This window comes from Drosophila miranda (assembly GCF_003369915.1).
Source record: "Drosophila miranda strain MSH22 chromosome Y unlocalized genomic scaffold, D.miranda_PacBio2.1 Contig_Y2_pilon, whole genome shotgun sequence".
Taxonomy (NCBI): domain Eukaryota; kingdom Metazoa; phylum Arthropoda; class Insecta; order Diptera; family Drosophilidae; genus Drosophila; species Drosophila miranda.
This window is the reverse complement of record NW_022881614.1, coordinates 5,579,816-5,596,815: the sequence shown is the minus strand read 5'-3', so window position 1 is coordinate 5,596,815 and position 17,000 is coordinate 5,579,816. Positions and strand designations below refer to the sequence as shown.

Here is a 17,000-nt window from a genome sequence, read left to right as displayed (position 1 = left end):
TCGAATTGTTTATTTGAAAACCGTGGAATTTATGAATCGTAGGGGACATTGGGTACCACGGATATGTTTGCATATATAAGCACAAAAAGTACTCTCACAAAAAGAACGAAATTTTTTCGAATTTATATAATAGTTACACGAAATTGCGATTAAGATTATGTGAAAATTATTTAAAAGGGCTACGCTAAAGTTGGTTATGGATGATAGTAGCTTAGTGTTCGCAAAAGCTCTTCTTGCCGTATTCCCATCATTGCTATTTCCGTTGCCATTCTGCTTTGGCATGCTTATACGTAGACCCATATCTTCCCAAATCTTTTCCTGAATATATTTTTTCCGAATGCTCATTTTTATCTTATTATCACCTTTTATATGCCATTTTTGTATCTCTATTCTGTATGATATGTTCAAGACAAATTCTAGAAACCGGATCCAAGCATGTAATGGACTTACTCCAAATTTCAAAGCTCCAAGCTTTGGGGTAAAGGTTTCTGAACTAAAATCTGTAATTTCCAATACTTTTGTCGGGGTGACCCCACATATTGGACAACATTGAGTAGATTTAGTTCCAGTTAATACGTTCAGCACTTTTCCATCTATAAGTGTCATATGCATTTCATAGGTAACTACTATGTCAACATTCTCAACTAAATTATAAACAAAGGGTTTAAGAGTGTTAATTTGAAAATCAAATCTTTTTTTTCTATAATTATGTGCGCAGTAGTTTCTTTTACTAGATCAATTTTTAGCGGTCTGCAAAATCTAATAGACTGCGGTGTTCTATTTGTCCAGATGTTCCGATGATAGGTGTCTGTAATTTGTATGGGTATAACAGAAGTTACAAATAAAGAATGATCGGAAAGCTGACTGCCAGGTATTTCAGTTAAAAACTTCTGCTTGTATATACTATGACCCGTTGAGCCATCAAATCCGTAGCTGCAGATTAATTTGATTTCAGATGCATCCGGGAACTGCTTGAAAACATCGGACTGCAATTTAATTATTCGATGTGCTGTATGATCCAAAAGATTTTGTAATGGCACTCGAGCAGTAGTTTCCATTACTTCTATGCACTCTGGTCGGCACTGTAATTTAGCTTCCATTACTTTATTATAGCTAGGATAAATGTCACAGTTATGCCTTTTATTTAAAAGTCTAGTGTTTGTATACTGCTGTTTGTTGAGTGAATTTTCCAGGAGGTAAGCTAAAGCTTCATCTGGTGAAAGTGGAATGGGCTTTTGCAATTGAAGATGCTTTTTCGATTCAGTCGGGTATTCAGGTGTTCTAATTGTTTTTGTTAGGACAAAAGCCACGTCGGTCTTGCGTTCTTTCTTAGCAGAAACTGCCGCAGCATGCATAAGAAGATTCGTGTTATTATTATTATCATTTGCAAGATCAGACGCCAGTTTCCTTTTTAATCTTGTCCCTGCATTTGTATAATGTAATGTTGGACGTCCCATTTTCTTTGGTGTCTTACAATTTTCATCAACAATAATTGTTATTTTAGAAGCCATCCATTTAGCATGGGTGGTCATAAACCGTCATTCCATCATTTTGTTGCACTTCAGAAGGTTTCTTTTAATGAAGGATTCAAAATTACTGATTTTTTTATCTATTTCTCTTTTTTTTCATTTTTCAAATGGTTGTTATTGATTTTACTGTAAATCCAATGTGAGACAGATTTTTTTTGTCGATTGTTGTTGCGCCAAATATCGATGAGATCGCTATGCAAAAACTCGAACTTTCCTGAATATTAACAAATTTAAAGAAAAGGGGCCAAAACGGGCCAAAGTTGTTACTTTCCAGTCAATTACAACATTTGTAGGTACAAACTCACATAGTTAGTTTTTCTCAGCAGAACTCAGTTCATTTGTTATATTCTACGAAACACAGGGGACGCAGTTAAATTTTCTACAAAAATACACATAAATTGGACATTGCACAGCACTTAAATCTTGGGACTACACATAAAATAACTAAATACATTAGATACTACATACCTTTATCTTCATTTTCCATTTTTAGCCGAATTTATTTGAGCAAATTTACTCGATCGCCACGTAAAAATGTAAACAAGTAATTTGGCGCCAATTTTTTTCCCACAATCAGCTGATCGATTGTTCACTTTCAAAAGCTCGCCAAAATCTTCAGGGAAGCTAAATAATTTTTTTTTTTCATTTTTAATATGTATGATGAATTTACATTGAGAATTTGCAAGAAAAAACGTAATCCATTCACATAAAAATTTCGACTTTATGCCAAAAAAAAAGAAATCTGGACCATAGTGCAGCGGCCGCTATCTCTCGCACGAAGCAGGGACAAAGAAGATCGGACGATAGCTCTGCGCCTGGACAGTAGCCTCACTGCAGCACACAAAGGGCAACGCAAGCCTCTCTCTCGTGCAAAGCAGAGACCAAGAAGACAACGATCGTTCTGTTGCTGCACATCATCGCTCGACACAAGGCCTCAACTCAACGCTCACATCAGCACAGTTTCTGCTCTCCGCTCGGACAACACCAACAACGACTCGCAAGTTCTCTTAAGCTACGCTTTAAGCAAAGAGAACCACTCCCGAGTACCAGAGCATGATGCAATTATACAAGGTGGTCTCGTCGGCAAAAGTTAGTCCCTTAACGTATGCTAGCAATAAGTGCGAGTGAAGGGCACATAGTATAGTGAGTGTGAGTGAGACGGTATATGTTGATGTTGATTAACCCTTAACAGGCCCGTGGGTTTTAAAATTTTAAAATAAAATGGTTTTACTGATATATTAATATTTAAATTTTATGCAGCCATTAATAATTTTTCTTCAACATTTTTAGTTATATTAAAATGTTCTTTTACTTAATATATAAAGATTACTTCTAATTCTGTGGTATTTTTTTTATATGCTTTTTATAATTTTGTTGTTGTCGGGACATAAGGGTTAAGAATATATCAAAGAATTCGTCCGTTAACAACCTTCATCATCAACAAGCAAGCATGCACTGACGATAAGGGACAACACGAACGTACTTCGGCTCCCGACGAGACCACCTTGTATAATTGCATCATGTACCAGAGTATTTGTACAAGGTCAAAGAAATTGCAACTAAGGGTGAGAAAGGTACATACAGATGCATATAACAGCAACATGTCAACAGCCGATTCTCAGGTGGAGATCGACAATCTAAGTGGTATTCAGAAAAATCTCATTGCGAGGGTTAATCAAACGGTGCGTAATTTCAGAAAGGATGGCGCAGATCGGAAAACTAGAGCTTATTTTCAAACGCGCTTACAACATTTTCAACGGTTCTTAGGTGAATTTGAGCAAAATCACCAACGTTTACTAATACTTCGATGTCCAAGTACGCATAGTTATGTGTCCGGCGAAGTGGCCTTTCGCTTTGATGAAGACTATACAACGGCATTCAGCATCATATCAGAGGCCTACGAGAATGTATGTCCAAGAGCACCACCGGTACAGCAGAATCCAGAGCCAGCAAATCCATCTGTATCATCAGTGCAATTGCCCAAGCTACCTGTACCGACATTTACAGGCAAGTTTGTGGATTGGCCGGCATTTCACGATGCATTTGTTCAACTCATCCATAACAACCAGAAACTGTCCGACGTTCAAAGGTTTCATTTTCTGAAGCCAGCTCTTCCCTCGGATCGCGACGAAGATATTCAGCAGATGGCGCTTGCGGGAAATAACTATGCAACAGCTTGGAGTCTCGTCCTCAAGCGATACGACAACAAACGGCTGCAGTTTATGTACCATATGAACGGTTTGTATGACTTGCCTCAGTTGACAAAGGAGCAGTCTGCTGATATAAAACATATGCTTAATGTTGCGACGGTTTGTCTCAATGCTTTCAAGAATCTAGATGTTCAGCATTGGATGGCTCATCATCTCACTTCCAGACTGTCAAGCACGACACTGCAAGCTTGGGAGCTCCATCTCGGTAGCTCAGCCGAACTTGTCACATTTTCTCAGCTGCAATCATTTCTCAACGACCGTCTCGTCAGCATCGATGTGCCCACTCCACGACGCGGACACCTGTGCCGCAGCCTGTCAACCAAAGGCACCCGAAGAAGTCAGTTGGCAACGTAACATACAAGGGCAACCGTTTCCACGCCAAGACTGCTGTTGCCGAACACACTCGCTGCCCGCACTGTAGCGATAGTCACAATCTTCGGCATTGCCCGGACCTTCTGTCCAAGGACTGCTTTGCAAGGAAAGCCATCGTCGATCAGGCAAAGGCATGCCTCAACTGTCTGAGCCGTTCCCATGGATTTTCAAAATGTACCAGTAAAAGGAACTGCACGCTATGTGGTCAAAGACACCATACACTGCTGCATTTCCCAACTCATGCTCAGGTGGCTACGCACCCTCACGCAGCCTTCCATAGCGCTCGTTCCGGTAACTCCTGGCAGTATACAACGAGCGACTCTACGCTAGGACCCCACTTCCTACTCAGAGCACTGCACAGCCTCTCCCAGTGGTTCCCTACACTAGTTCCGGTGGCCATCCACAGTCTCGTCTGTGAGAACACACTCTGCGCAACTTGTCTCCGCTACGGCAACACATCACGGACCCAGCACTGTCCTTCTGGCCACTGCCCTGGTCACAATCCACAACCCCCACACTGGCCAATCAGCTGTGGTACGTGCGTTAGTGGATTCAGGCTCGGAAGGAACCCTCATTACAGAGCACACAGTGCAGGCTCTTAAACTCAAGCAGCATCCAATTTCGGCAGAAATTGCTGGAGAATTGTCGTTAAGTTCTTGTACTTCACAGTTTTGTACTACCATTGATACGGCGTTTATACTTAAAACGCTAACATCGCAATTACCTTCACAATCCATCAAATTGCAACAATGTTCTCATTTGAACGGAATAGAACTCGCCGATCCCAGCTTCTACAAATCACAACGGATTGATCTTCTGCTGGGAGCGGACGTAATCCCACAGATCCTGCGTTCAGATATCCGCAGAGGAAAGGAGAATCAACCAATTGCACAGCACACCCAGCTTGGCTGGATAGTCTTTGGTCGAGCCACTTCCACACGCTCACACGCTGTCACCATTAGATGTCACCACAACAGGCTAGAGAATCTCGTCCAGAAATTCTTCGAAATGGAGCATCTCGGTTCTGCAAAACAGCTCACAGCAGAAGAGCGATGGTGCGAGGAGCATTTTATACGAACTCACATCCGACAACGGAACGGCAAGTATTTGGTACGGTTACCACTTAAGCGTTTGTTTGACCCTTCGCAGGTGCTAGGCAAATCACGTCAAATCGCAATTAATCGATTCCAAATGCTTCAACGAATATTCCAACGGCAGCCGGAGCTGCAAGCCAAATATTCGGAGGTCAGGGATAAGTACTTTCAACTAGGCCAGGTGACCAAAGTAACAACCAAGGAGCAGCAGCATTGCATCATTAGCAAGGAGAATGGAATCGAGTCCACATGTTGCACCTTGCCTCATCACGCAGTATTCAAGGAGGAAAGTGTCACTACTAAGGTTAGAGTAGTATATGACGCCTCCTGTAAAACGACAAACGGAAAGTCGCTCAATGACGTCCTATGCACCGGACCAGCGGTCCAAAACGATCTAGCCGGCGTGGTCCTGAATTGGCGTTTCCATCGTTTTGTTTTTGCTGCCGACATTCAGAAGATGTATAGATGCATTGACATGAATGCAGCGGATTCGCAATATAAACGTATCTTTTGGCATGACGAACACAACCAGGTAGCTGAGTATTTTCTCAACACAGTTACGTTTGGAACCGCATCAGCTCCTTACACAGCCATTCGCGTCAAACATCAACTGGCGCAGGATGAACGCGACCGATACCCACTCGCGGAAAGGGTCCTTCGACATGAAATATACGTTGATGATGTACAAAGCGGATCTTCCACGCGCGAAGGAGCATTAGAAATTCAAAATCAATTGATCGGAGCCTTACGATCAGCAGGAATGGAACTTCGAAAGTGGTCTGTGAATGACGCTTCTCTGCTACAAGACATACCTCCAGACCATTTATCTCGTAAGACATTATTAGAGTTTGAGTACCAAGATCCCGTTAAAACCGTAGGTCTCTATTGGCATCCACATCAAGACTATTTTGGGTTCAAGATAAACTTTGAAATCTGTCACGCACATACTAAACGTTCTTTACTTTCCACAGTCGCCCGACTATACGACCCCTTAGGTTTCATCACGCCCTGTGTCATGACCGCGAAGGCGATACTCAAGGACTCATGGATGCCCCATATCAAACGCAACGATGGCAGCCTAGCACAACTAGACTGGGATGAACCGCTGCCAACCGAACTGCTTGATAGATGGCAGGGATTCATACAGAACTTGCCATATGTCGAGCAAATTCAAGTACCACGATGGCTGCGCTTCAACATCCACGAGCTTGCGTCATTACAGCTACATGTTTTCTGCGATGGATCATCACTGGCGTATGCAGCATGTGCATATATTCGTGCAGAACTACCAAACGGAAAGATTCAAACTCAGTTGCTAGCTGCAAGCAGTCGAGTCACACCCACGAAACCGATTACAATACCACGAGTCGAACTTTCGGGTGCGCTGCTGGCAGTTAAACTGCCAAAATGGATCCGGGACCAACTTCGCACAGCAGGACCACCTATGTCAACCTTCTATTGGTCAGATGCTACTATCGTTTTGTTTTGGATAAATGGAGATCCCCACCGATGGCAAACCTTTGTGTCAAACCGCGTTGGACAGATTTTGGAGCATAGTACTGTGAGGGAGCGTACGCTCCACCCACATTTTTTCCGCCCATCAGCTCGCCGTCATTTTCCCATTGGAGGGATTAAGATTTTTGACTTTTCTTTATTGACTTTTCAGTTTTAGGTTAAGGGGGGGGAGGGGGAAGGCCACGAAGGCTACATGACATTAATTTTATATATTATACGGCCCGAGGGGTCTCTAAGCCCCACGTAGCTTATTATCTTCTTTAAAGGGGGGGGTAAAGTCGCGATCACGGCGGACGCCACTGGCTTTTCAGAACAAAAACCCAACATCAACGACGCAGCAGCAGCCAAAACGAGAGAGGAATACACCGAGGACCGAAAACCAACGGCATCGACGCAGCAACGGCGTGAAAGGATCAATTCAGCGACGGCCGAAGACGAGAAGCGCCGAAAAGATAAGCCGCCAGCGTCGATGCAGCAACGAAGCGCTGGAACAGTAAGCCCACAACAGCAACGGCAGAAGAGAGACGCGGAAAACTAAATCGAAGTAACGACGCGCCAGCAGCGAGACAGAGAGACGAAAGTCACCGGCGCAGCGTAGACGCCGAACGACGGCGCCAGCCCTCTGCCGCCGCGGAAGATGACGACGCTAGCCGCCCACGCCAACGCTATCAGTGACACGGGGAAGATCCGGCATCGACGCTGCGCTTACGGGGAGAAGACCCTGCATCGATACTACACTTACGGAGAGGAGATCCTGCATCTACGATGCACCCACGGGGAAGAGGAGGCTTTCGACGAGTACAAGCGTGGGAGTTCAGGGGTAAGCTAGTCTCTAGACGTGTATACGGGCTGCTGAGCGGTGCGATAGGTAGGGAACCAAGAAAGAATAAAGTGAAATGTAACGAATATAACAGAAACAGAGCACGACCTCCAACAATCTATACACTAGGGAACCTGGAGGCCCGGGGCTTCATCTTCTCTGCCTTTCCTCCCGCCTCTTGCCCGAGTCTGTGTGAATCCATCCAGTAGTTCGTAGCCCGACAGGATCCTGAGGCCGCTGTCCGGCGATTGCCTAGGCGTTCTCGGTGATACCTGTCGTTGTTCCCTCCGCATGATTCCCTCCAGTAGTTTGTGACCCCGCAGGGTCCCGAGGCCGCTATCCGACGATCGTCTAAGCGCCCCCCGGTGACTCCTGTTGGTGTCTCGCCTGATCCCCGTAGTTCCCTGGGTCCCGAAGGGGCTGTCCGGCGATTGCCTAAGCCCTCTCGGCGATACCTGCCCTGTATGATAAAAATTATCGCAGTAATTCTTAGTTCGACAGCGTCCCGTAAGTGCTATCCGGCGATTGCCTAGGCATTCTCGGCGATGCCTGTCGATATCCCTGACCTCCGTAGTAATTCTTAGTTCGACAGTGTCCCGTAAGTGCTATCCGGCGATTGCCTAGGCACTCTCGGTGATGCTCGTCGATATCCCTGGCCCTCGTAGTAATTCTTAGGCCGACAGGGTCCCGTAAGTACCGTCCGGCGATAGCCTAGGTACTCTCGGCGATACTTGTCGGTATTTCCGCATAGCAAAGTTCCCCTTTCCGCGTCGTAGTAATTCTTAGGCCGACAGTGTCCCGTAGGTACTCTCGGCGATACTTGTCGGTATTCCCGCATAGCAAAGTTCCCCTTTCCGCGTCGTAGTAATTCTTAGGCCGACAGGGTCCCGTGAGTACCGTCCGGCGATAGCCTAGGTACTCTCGGCGATATTTGCCGGTATTTCCGCATAGCAAAGTCCCCTTTCCGCGTCGTAGTAATTCTTAGGCCGACAGGGTCCCGTAAGTACCGTCCGGCGATAGCCTAGGTACTCTCGGCGATACTTGTCGGTATTCCCGCATAGCATAGTCCCCCTTTCCGCTTCGTAGTAACTCTCAGGCCGGCGGGGTCCCGTAAGTACTGTCCGGCGATAGCCAGGTACTCTCGGCGACACCTGTCGGTATTATCGCATAATAAAGACCTCCGTATTGATTCTGAGTTCGGTGGGGCCCTGAAGGCGCTATTCGGCGATAACCGGAGTGTTCTCGGTGAAACTGCCAACTGCCCCGTCCCACTCTACGATCGCTCCCGTCCGCGGGACTGCGGCCCCGTCCCCTATCGTCGGTCCGAAATACGGAGTCCCGGCAAATTATAAATATTGCTGTAATTTCGACAAAGATACTTTTCATACCGCCCTCGCTAGCATAGCTCGAAGAAATTGGTGAAATGCAGGAGATCCAGAAGATCATCCGATTGCACAGATATGTTAAAGCTTAAAGCTCAGCTTGGGAATGCAATAGGTACAGGCGAATAGACTTTATTCATGTGAAATCATTCCCCTGCATAGTTTCACTTACGGCACACGTATGTATAGATTTTCGTGATAGCAATCGCAGAGTGAATGGTGAAGACACGTGGAGTTACATAACTTCCAATTTTTCGCTATTATCCAATCATCCACTGTTTATTTGGATTAATAAACCCGAAGAGTGGCGTTAGCTGAACTACCCGAGGGAAAAGTGCAAATAAAGTGAAATTCTTGAAAGAAGCAAAGGTACGTTAGTCCACCGTGGAAAGATAAGGTTCTGACACAGTTTTATTTAGGGATAGGAGTACTGGAAAATCTTAATACAGCCAAGCCGGCCAACCAATCTACGGTATCAACTACTAAAACAACAAAGCTGACCGTTTGGGAGTTAGTGCAGTGCACATCCACGGCGCCAAAGTGAAGGCTGAACCGTTGACGTTGGGCTAGCTCAATACCGGAAATCATTTACGGCTCGTGAAAAACCAACCACCATACACCACTGCTGGATGTCCGAACTTCAGTTTGAACCTGCCGATCTCAAAAAGCCGGAGGACATAATCGTCACCAACCTACGAAAATTTACAAAGGATTGAGTTATTAGGCTAGCCTAAACCACATTGCCTCAGAACCACTCTTGCTGTCAGCAGATTTTTGTTTTATTTTGATTCCCGTGTTTCTCAAGCTAAATTTTAAGTGCAAGTTCCCGTTTGCCTTTATCATTATCACATAAAAATCTATACGCTGCTGCTCTAAGAACCAGATGTTTAGATCCACATATTCATATCTCGTTTATCATTGTGTTGATTAATGTAGTAACTAAATAGCTTCCTCCAATGAGTAAATTTGTAAAGTAACTGAAGATTTTGAAAACTGAGCAATATGAGTTTGGGATAATGTGTTTCTCTCTATATATATATATACATTTATCCTGACCAACCTCTAAATTACACAGCGTATACAAATGAATCCGTCAAAGTCATCTTGGGCCCAACGATACACCGATGAGTTTAACCAATTACTGTGAGTACCACTAGTGGCTGAAACCACAATGCCTATACACCAATGCAGGCGTAAGTTTGTTAAAGTAGATATATATATACTGATTTGAAAGAATTTTTCCCCCCTCAAATGCTCAAATAATTAAGTTTTTTTTTGCTGATCCAAGAAGAAGGAAGTTTGTATATTTTTGTTTATTTGTAAATGTAAGGTATCGGATTATATCTGTAATTTATGTAAAAAATATCAATACAATCTCTTATGGTTAGGGACATTTAACATAAAAAAATAAAATGAATTGGTAATCATGAATATGTCTGCCTAAACTAAATATTGTCTCCGTCCGTCAAGTACTTATGCTTATCTCCCTCAAAATGCACTAGAAGATGTTGAATCTTTGAAATGGGACAACGCCCGAATGTAAACGCGTTTGTCATGGTTGGGTGGGTAAAGACTAGGGACATACATCACCTCTGTTCCCTACATCAGACAGAAAACGAACTACACTTTTTCTAAGCGTTTTCTAAATGCGTATCGGCGCAGAGTGGAAATGAGTTTTTTTTTTTGGTTATTGATATTAACGTCGAGATCCTGTTTATTTTTTTTGAAGCGCATTATATTGATTTGTGTCAGGAAAACTGTGTAGCTAGGGGAGAAAGAACCCCGACCAATCCGACGAGCTGGACCCGAGCACAGCAAGAATGCGCGCCTTCGAACCTAGCTTCCTATTAACATGAGGTCAGGAAAAAAACCATCTATTGGCCAAAGTCGGAGTTAGAGCCTAAATAGGCTCTGGCCCTAACTCACTGGCGAAGACTGAACACTACAAGTAGACTGAGATATGTACCCCAGCCCAGGATCGCTTCCTTACAGATGGCGCCCGAGCAGGGACTCCGGGATTCCGTTATGTTTTGGGGCGCTAAGTGGAACAGTCGATCAGAATCGGGACTGTACCATGCGCAAGCACGGCCAGTCGGAATCATTAGGACAAGAATAGCTGTATATCTCTGTAAACAAAACGCACGTGAGGTCGCCCATTATTCACGTACAGCCGAGGCTGGCTTCCCTAACCTCCCTAGCAATAGCGTCAGCACGTGGCCGCTGCGCCCACATGAGGAGGAGAGCGCCGCGGAGAGGCGGCAGAGAAAGAGAACCGTGCCGAGGCTGGCCAGAAATCGCTAGAGAGAGAGAGCCAAGTACGCGGCGACCAGCGAGACGTGAGCGATAGAGGCCGGAATCCTCCCGAAGACCAACCAGACCGGCCATATATTTCTTACCCAGGCCCTCAGCGAGAATAGTCAACGCCCGCCCCTCAGCGAGAATAGTCAATGCCCGGCCCTCAGCGCGAGCAGTCAACGCCCGGTCTTCAGAGCAGTCATTCGATGCCCGGTCTTCAGCGCGATCATTCAATGCCCGGCCTACAAAACAATAGCCGATAGTCAACGCCCGGCCCTCAGCGAGAATAGTCGATGCCCGACCCTCAGCGCGAGCAGTCAACGCCCGGTCTTCAGAGCAGTCATTCAACGCACGGTCTTCAGCGTGATCAGCCCAGCCTACAAAACTATAGCCGAAAGTAAACGCCCGGCCTTCGAAGTGATCAGTCAGCGTTCAGCCATCAACACGGGACGATATCCAACGCTTAAATCAACGAACCCAGCACGACCAGGACCACAAGGACAATCCCCAGGACAACGACAGCAAGGACTATCGACCGGCCTAGCCAGGATCAACAGTCAGGACAATTCCAAGGACAACGATAGCAAGGACTATCGACCAGGACCCCAAGCAGCAAGGACGCCAAGGACGCCTTCACTGGACAACCGTGTTAGCTTCCGTGACTAGCCCCAAGGACTCCGGTATTCAGTGCGTTACCTAAGAAAAGATTCTACCGGAGGCTCAATACGTGATACTACCGTCGGAAACGCGAAAGACCTCGAAGTGCCAGCTCGACCACCGTGCTTCGACATGGGGGTACAGTGGATTTCGTATCGGCGCAAGGACGAATTGCAGGCCATCGCCGCCGAATACGGCCTCGGTGAAACCGGGACAGTGGACAAACTGCGCAGCCGGATCTCGGCCTTTATCTCGCGCGGTGAGCATCCGACTGGGATCGAAAAACGGATCAAAGAGCTCGGAATGGTCTTCGACAGCGCGCCCAGCCCAAGAAGCCCGAGGAACACGTCCCCGTCGCCGGGACCGAGTCAGCGAGAGCGGAAGGAAGGGGTGTGTGCGGAGCAGCCTCTATCTATCATAATTCCCGAGTTCCCGCGCGCAGCTCACGGCGACTCTGGCCGGCTTGAAACCACGACTGACCAGCGACATGGTGACAATCACCACCAGCACCGCTTCCCCGAGGAAGCCGGAACTTCGCGACCCGGAAGGGAAGAAATTTCCTTCGCCGCCCTGGCCGATAAACTGCGCAATTAGGGTCTGAAGTTCGACGGACACTCGGATGCGCTGGCTTTCATCGAACGGTTGGAAGAAAGGGTCGACTCATATGGCGGAAACCCAGCACAACTGCCGCGAGCCATCTCCGGGCTACTAACTGGCAAGGCAGAAGGATGGTTTAGGACGTTCCAGATGCAAGGCAAGCCATGGACCGAGTTCCGGAAGGAGTTCTTGGAAATCTTCCTACCCCCGCGATACTTTCAGCGCTTGGAAGATACGATCCGCTCCCGTCACCAACGACCCCGAGAAGCCTTTCAGGACTACTTGATCGAGCTCCGACTCATGATGCAACGAGCTCAGTATACTCCAGACAGGGAGCTGGACAGGATCTACGAGAACCTTCGGCCGGAATACCAACTGTTCACCCGTAGACATGAGTTCGAGACGTTGCGAGAACTGACCCAATTGATAGTAGCGTACGAGACAACGCGGGACCGCGAACAAACCCACCCAGCTAACAACCGCGCAAATACGAAAGTTAGAACGACATCATACCAAGGACCCGGTTTATCCACCCCACAGCATGCTCCTCCAGACCACACCGGGCCCTCCCGGAGCGCCGAGACGGCAAGCCGCGTAGTGACCCAGGATGGAGACCGGCTGGTGAACACACGCCGGGCTTGCCGTAATTGCGGGGAGGAAGGTCATTTCAGCAGTTAATGCTGGAATCGGCGAGTGCTATTCTGTTGGGAGTGTGGCCGCCGCGGCATCCGGACGATCGACTGCTGTAGGTTATCCGAGTCGGGAAACGGGCCGTGTTGTGAAATCCTCGATACGAGATTTCAATGTTGAGCAGAAATGCTCTGGGGAATCTTTGCGTTTAATAATGTACTACACGATATAGACAATTCGAGATTTATTCATTTGGACTTTAATCAACTTAAACTTTAATCTTAATCGCGTATAGAGTACAATGTAATGGGTAATACGGTTTTAAGCGCGGCCGGCTGCAACTGCTAATTGTCGTTGTGATTTCGTCGAAACGCAAACGAAGACTCTTCATGGTGATCGGAAACGAGGTTACGCCGCCCTAGCATGAAACGACGCCGTTCTTCGAGTGGGCAATCGCAGTTAGAGCGCTCTCACTCTCTTTGTAGTTTAACTCTTAGAAAACCGTCCATGCCGCCCCAATACTGGGACCAGTATTAGAAACCAAAGGATGTCACATGTGAATGCTCTGTGAATAAATAAAGTGTTCGTTATGGTACATGTATGGTCGAATAGAGCTAGCAACGGTGGTAGGATTATTCTGAGGTCTGTGGCAACGGTATCCGACATAGTTTAGAGACCGATCGTTTGTATACGCCTGATGCTGTTTTAGCAGTTGCGACTCTGACTAAACTGTCAGCTCCAGGGTGAACTTCTATTATCCTTCCCAGTTTCCACTCGTTGGGTGGCAGTCGGTCATCCTTGACAATTACTAGATCGCTGACTTGTAGATTGTCGGTTTCATGTCGCCACTTTGGACGGGCTTGAAGATGTGATAGCCAATCCGAACTCCAACGTTTCCAAAATTGCCGGATCATTTTCTGTCCTTCCAGAAATTGGACTGTGAGTGGAACATCCCTTGTCGTTACATCCGGCGGTGCTAATAATGAATCTCCAATAAGAAAATGTGCCGGGGTGAGGACAGCTAGGTCCTCCGGCTCCGCGCTTAGTGGACATAATGGCCTGGAATTTAAACAGGCTTCAATTTGTGTTAGCACGGTAGCAAGTTGTTCGTAGGTCATTTTATATCCTGAAAAGGCTCGATAGAGATGTGTTTTGACAGACTTTACATTTGCCTCCCAAAGGCTTCCGAAATTAGGACTATGCGGTGGATTAAAATGCCATTGGACGTTTCGGTCCGCTAAGGCAGGTATTACAGTTGTGGGTAGCTCTCGTTTCAAATGTATTTGCCAGGGTTGAAGAGCCCGGTCGGCACCAATGAAGTTCGTGCCGCAGTCGCTATACATGTGTTGACAGTAGCCCCGACGCGCGATGAAACGTTGTAGGGCCATGAGAAAGTGTTCGGTGGTTAAGCCCGTGACCGCTTCAAGATGAATTGCCTTTGTAGCCAAACAGATGAAAACTGCGATATACGCCTTGTAGTTTGTGTGTCCACGGAATCTGGATGCTTGAATTTCGAACGCGCCTGTATATTCCACTCCGGTGGCGATGAATGCACGAGTTGGCGGATTGACTCTATGTAGGGGAAGATCGGCCATCAATTGTGCTGCTGGTTTCGGTCGGTGACGAAAACATCGGACGCATTGTCGAAGAATGCGTTTGACAGTTTGTTTTCCGTTGACTATCCAGAATTTGTGTCGAATAGTGGCCAGCGTTAATTCGGTGCCGCCGTGGAGTGCGAGACGGTGGGCATTACGCACGACGAGATCGGTAAAATGATGATGATTGGGAATGATCATTGGTTGTCGCTGGCTTATCGGAAGGTGCATTGCATTTCGCAGTCGACCTCTGACTCGTAGAATTTGTTGGTGCTCTAGAAATGGGGATAATTGACACAGCTTGTGTGTGCCCGATAGTGCCTTGTTTCCCTTCAACCTCAATATCTCTGTCGCGTAGACCTCCTGTTGAATGCTGCGAACGAGATGAATTAAAGCGTTGTCGAGCTCCTGCACACTCAGTGGTCCAGACAGTTTGTCCCCTTTGGCTTGGACAACGCCCGGTCTTCAGAGCAGTCATTCGATGCCCGGTCTTCAGCGCGATCATTCAATGCCCGGCCTACAAAACAATAGCCGATAGTCAACGCCCGGCCCTCAGCGAGAATAGTAGATGCCCGACCCTCAGCGCGAGCAGTCAACGCCCGGTCTTCAGAGCAGTCATTCAACGCACGGTCTTCAGCGTGATCATTCAAAGCCCAGCCTACAAAACTATAGCCGAAAGTAAACGCCCGGCCTTCGAAGTGATCAGTCAGCGTTCAGCCATCAACACGGGACGATATCCAACGCTTAAATCAACGAACCCAGCACGACCAGGACCACAAGGACAATCCCCAGGACAACGACAGCAAGGACTATCGACCGGCCTAGCCAGGATCAACAGTCAGGACAATTCCAAGGACAACGATAGCAAGGACTATCGACCAGGACCCCAAGCAGCAAGGACGCCAAGGACGCCTTCACTGGACAACCGTGTTAGCTTCCGTGACTAGCCCCAAGGACTCCGGTATTCAGTGCGTTACCTAAGAAAAGATTCTACCGGAGGCTCAATACGTGATACTACCGTCGGAAACGCGAAAGACCTCGAAGTGCCAGCTCGACCACCGTGCTTCGACATGGGGGTACAGTGGATTTCGTATCGGCGCAAGGACGAATTGCAGGCCATCGCCGCCGAATTCGGCCTCGGTGAAACCGGGACAGTGGACAAACTGCGCAGCCGGATCTCGGCCTTTATCTCGCGCGGTGAGCATCCGACTGGGATCGAAAAACGGATCAAAGAGCTCGGAATGGTCTTCGACAGCGCGCCCAGCCCAAGAAGCCCGAGGAACACGTCCCCGTCGCCGGGACCGAGTCAGCGAGAGCGGAAGGAAGGGATCTGTGCGGAGCAGCCTCTATCTATCATAATTCCCGAGTTCCCGCGCGCAGCTCACGGCGACTCTGGCCGGCTTGAAACCACGACTGACCAGCGACGTGGTGACAATCACCACCAGCACCGCTTCCCCGAGGAAGCCGGAACTTCGCGACCCGGAAGGGAAGAAATTTCCTTCGCCGCCCTGGCCGATAAACTGCGCAATTAGGGTCTGAAGTTCGACGGACACTCGGATGCGCTGGCTTTCATCGAACGGTTGGAAGAAAGGGTTGACTCATATGGCGGAAACCCAGCACAACTGCCGCGAGCCATCTCCGGGCTACTAACTGGCAAGGCAGAAGGATGGTTTAGGACGTTCCAGATGCAAGGCAAGCCATGGACCGAGTTCCGGAAGGAGTTCTTGGAAATCTTCCTACCCCCGCGATACTTTCAGCGCTTGGAAGATACGATCCGCTCCCGTCACCAACGACCCGAGAAGCCTTTCAGGACTACTTGATCGACCTCCGACTCATGATGCAACGAGCTCAGTATACTCCAGACAGGGAGCTGGACAGGATCTACGAGAACCTTCGGCCGGAATACCAACTGTTCACCCGTAGACATGAGTTCGAGACGTTGCGAGAACTGACCCAATTGATAGTAGCGTACGAGACAACGCGGGACCGCGAACAAACCCACCCAGCTAACAACCGCGCAAATACGAAAGCCAGAACGACATCATACCAAGGACCCGGTTTATCCACCCCACAGCATGCTCCTCCAGACGACACCGGGCCCTCCCGGAGCGCCGAGACGGCAAGCCGCGTAGTGACCCAGGATGGAGACCGGCTGGTGAACACACGCCGGGCTTGCCGTAATTGCGGGGAGGAAGGTCATTTCAGCAGTTAATGCTGGAATCGGCGAGTGCTATTCTGTTGGGAGTGTGGCCGCCGCGGCATCCGGACGATCGACTGCTGTAGGTTATCCGAGTCGGGAAACGG

The 17,000-nt window shown here is 47.8% G+C and overlaps 2 long non-coding RNA genes across 2 annotated transcripts; one reads left to right on the top strand and one right to left on the bottom strand.

The window, feature by feature from the left end:
• Positions 1 to 1,138: 1,138 nt before the first annotated feature.
• LOC117193713 lies at positions 1,139 to 2,109 on the bottom strand. The gene is made up of 3 exons (XR_004474661.1): positions 1,998 to 2,109; positions 1,835 to 1,908; positions 1,139 to 1,743 (listed from the first exon to the last, which is right to left on the bottom strand). It is a non-coding gene; the product is annotated as an uncharacterized LOC117193713 (long non-coding RNA).
• A 6,896-nt stretch (positions 2,110 to 9,005) lies between these two features.
• LOC117194144 lies at positions 9,006 to 9,525 on the top strand. The gene is made up of 2 exons (XR_004474755.1): positions 9,006 to 9,291; positions 9,342 to 9,525. It is a non-coding gene; the product is annotated as an uncharacterized LOC117194144 (long non-coding RNA).
• Positions 9,526 to 17,000: the final 7,475 nt, after the last annotated feature.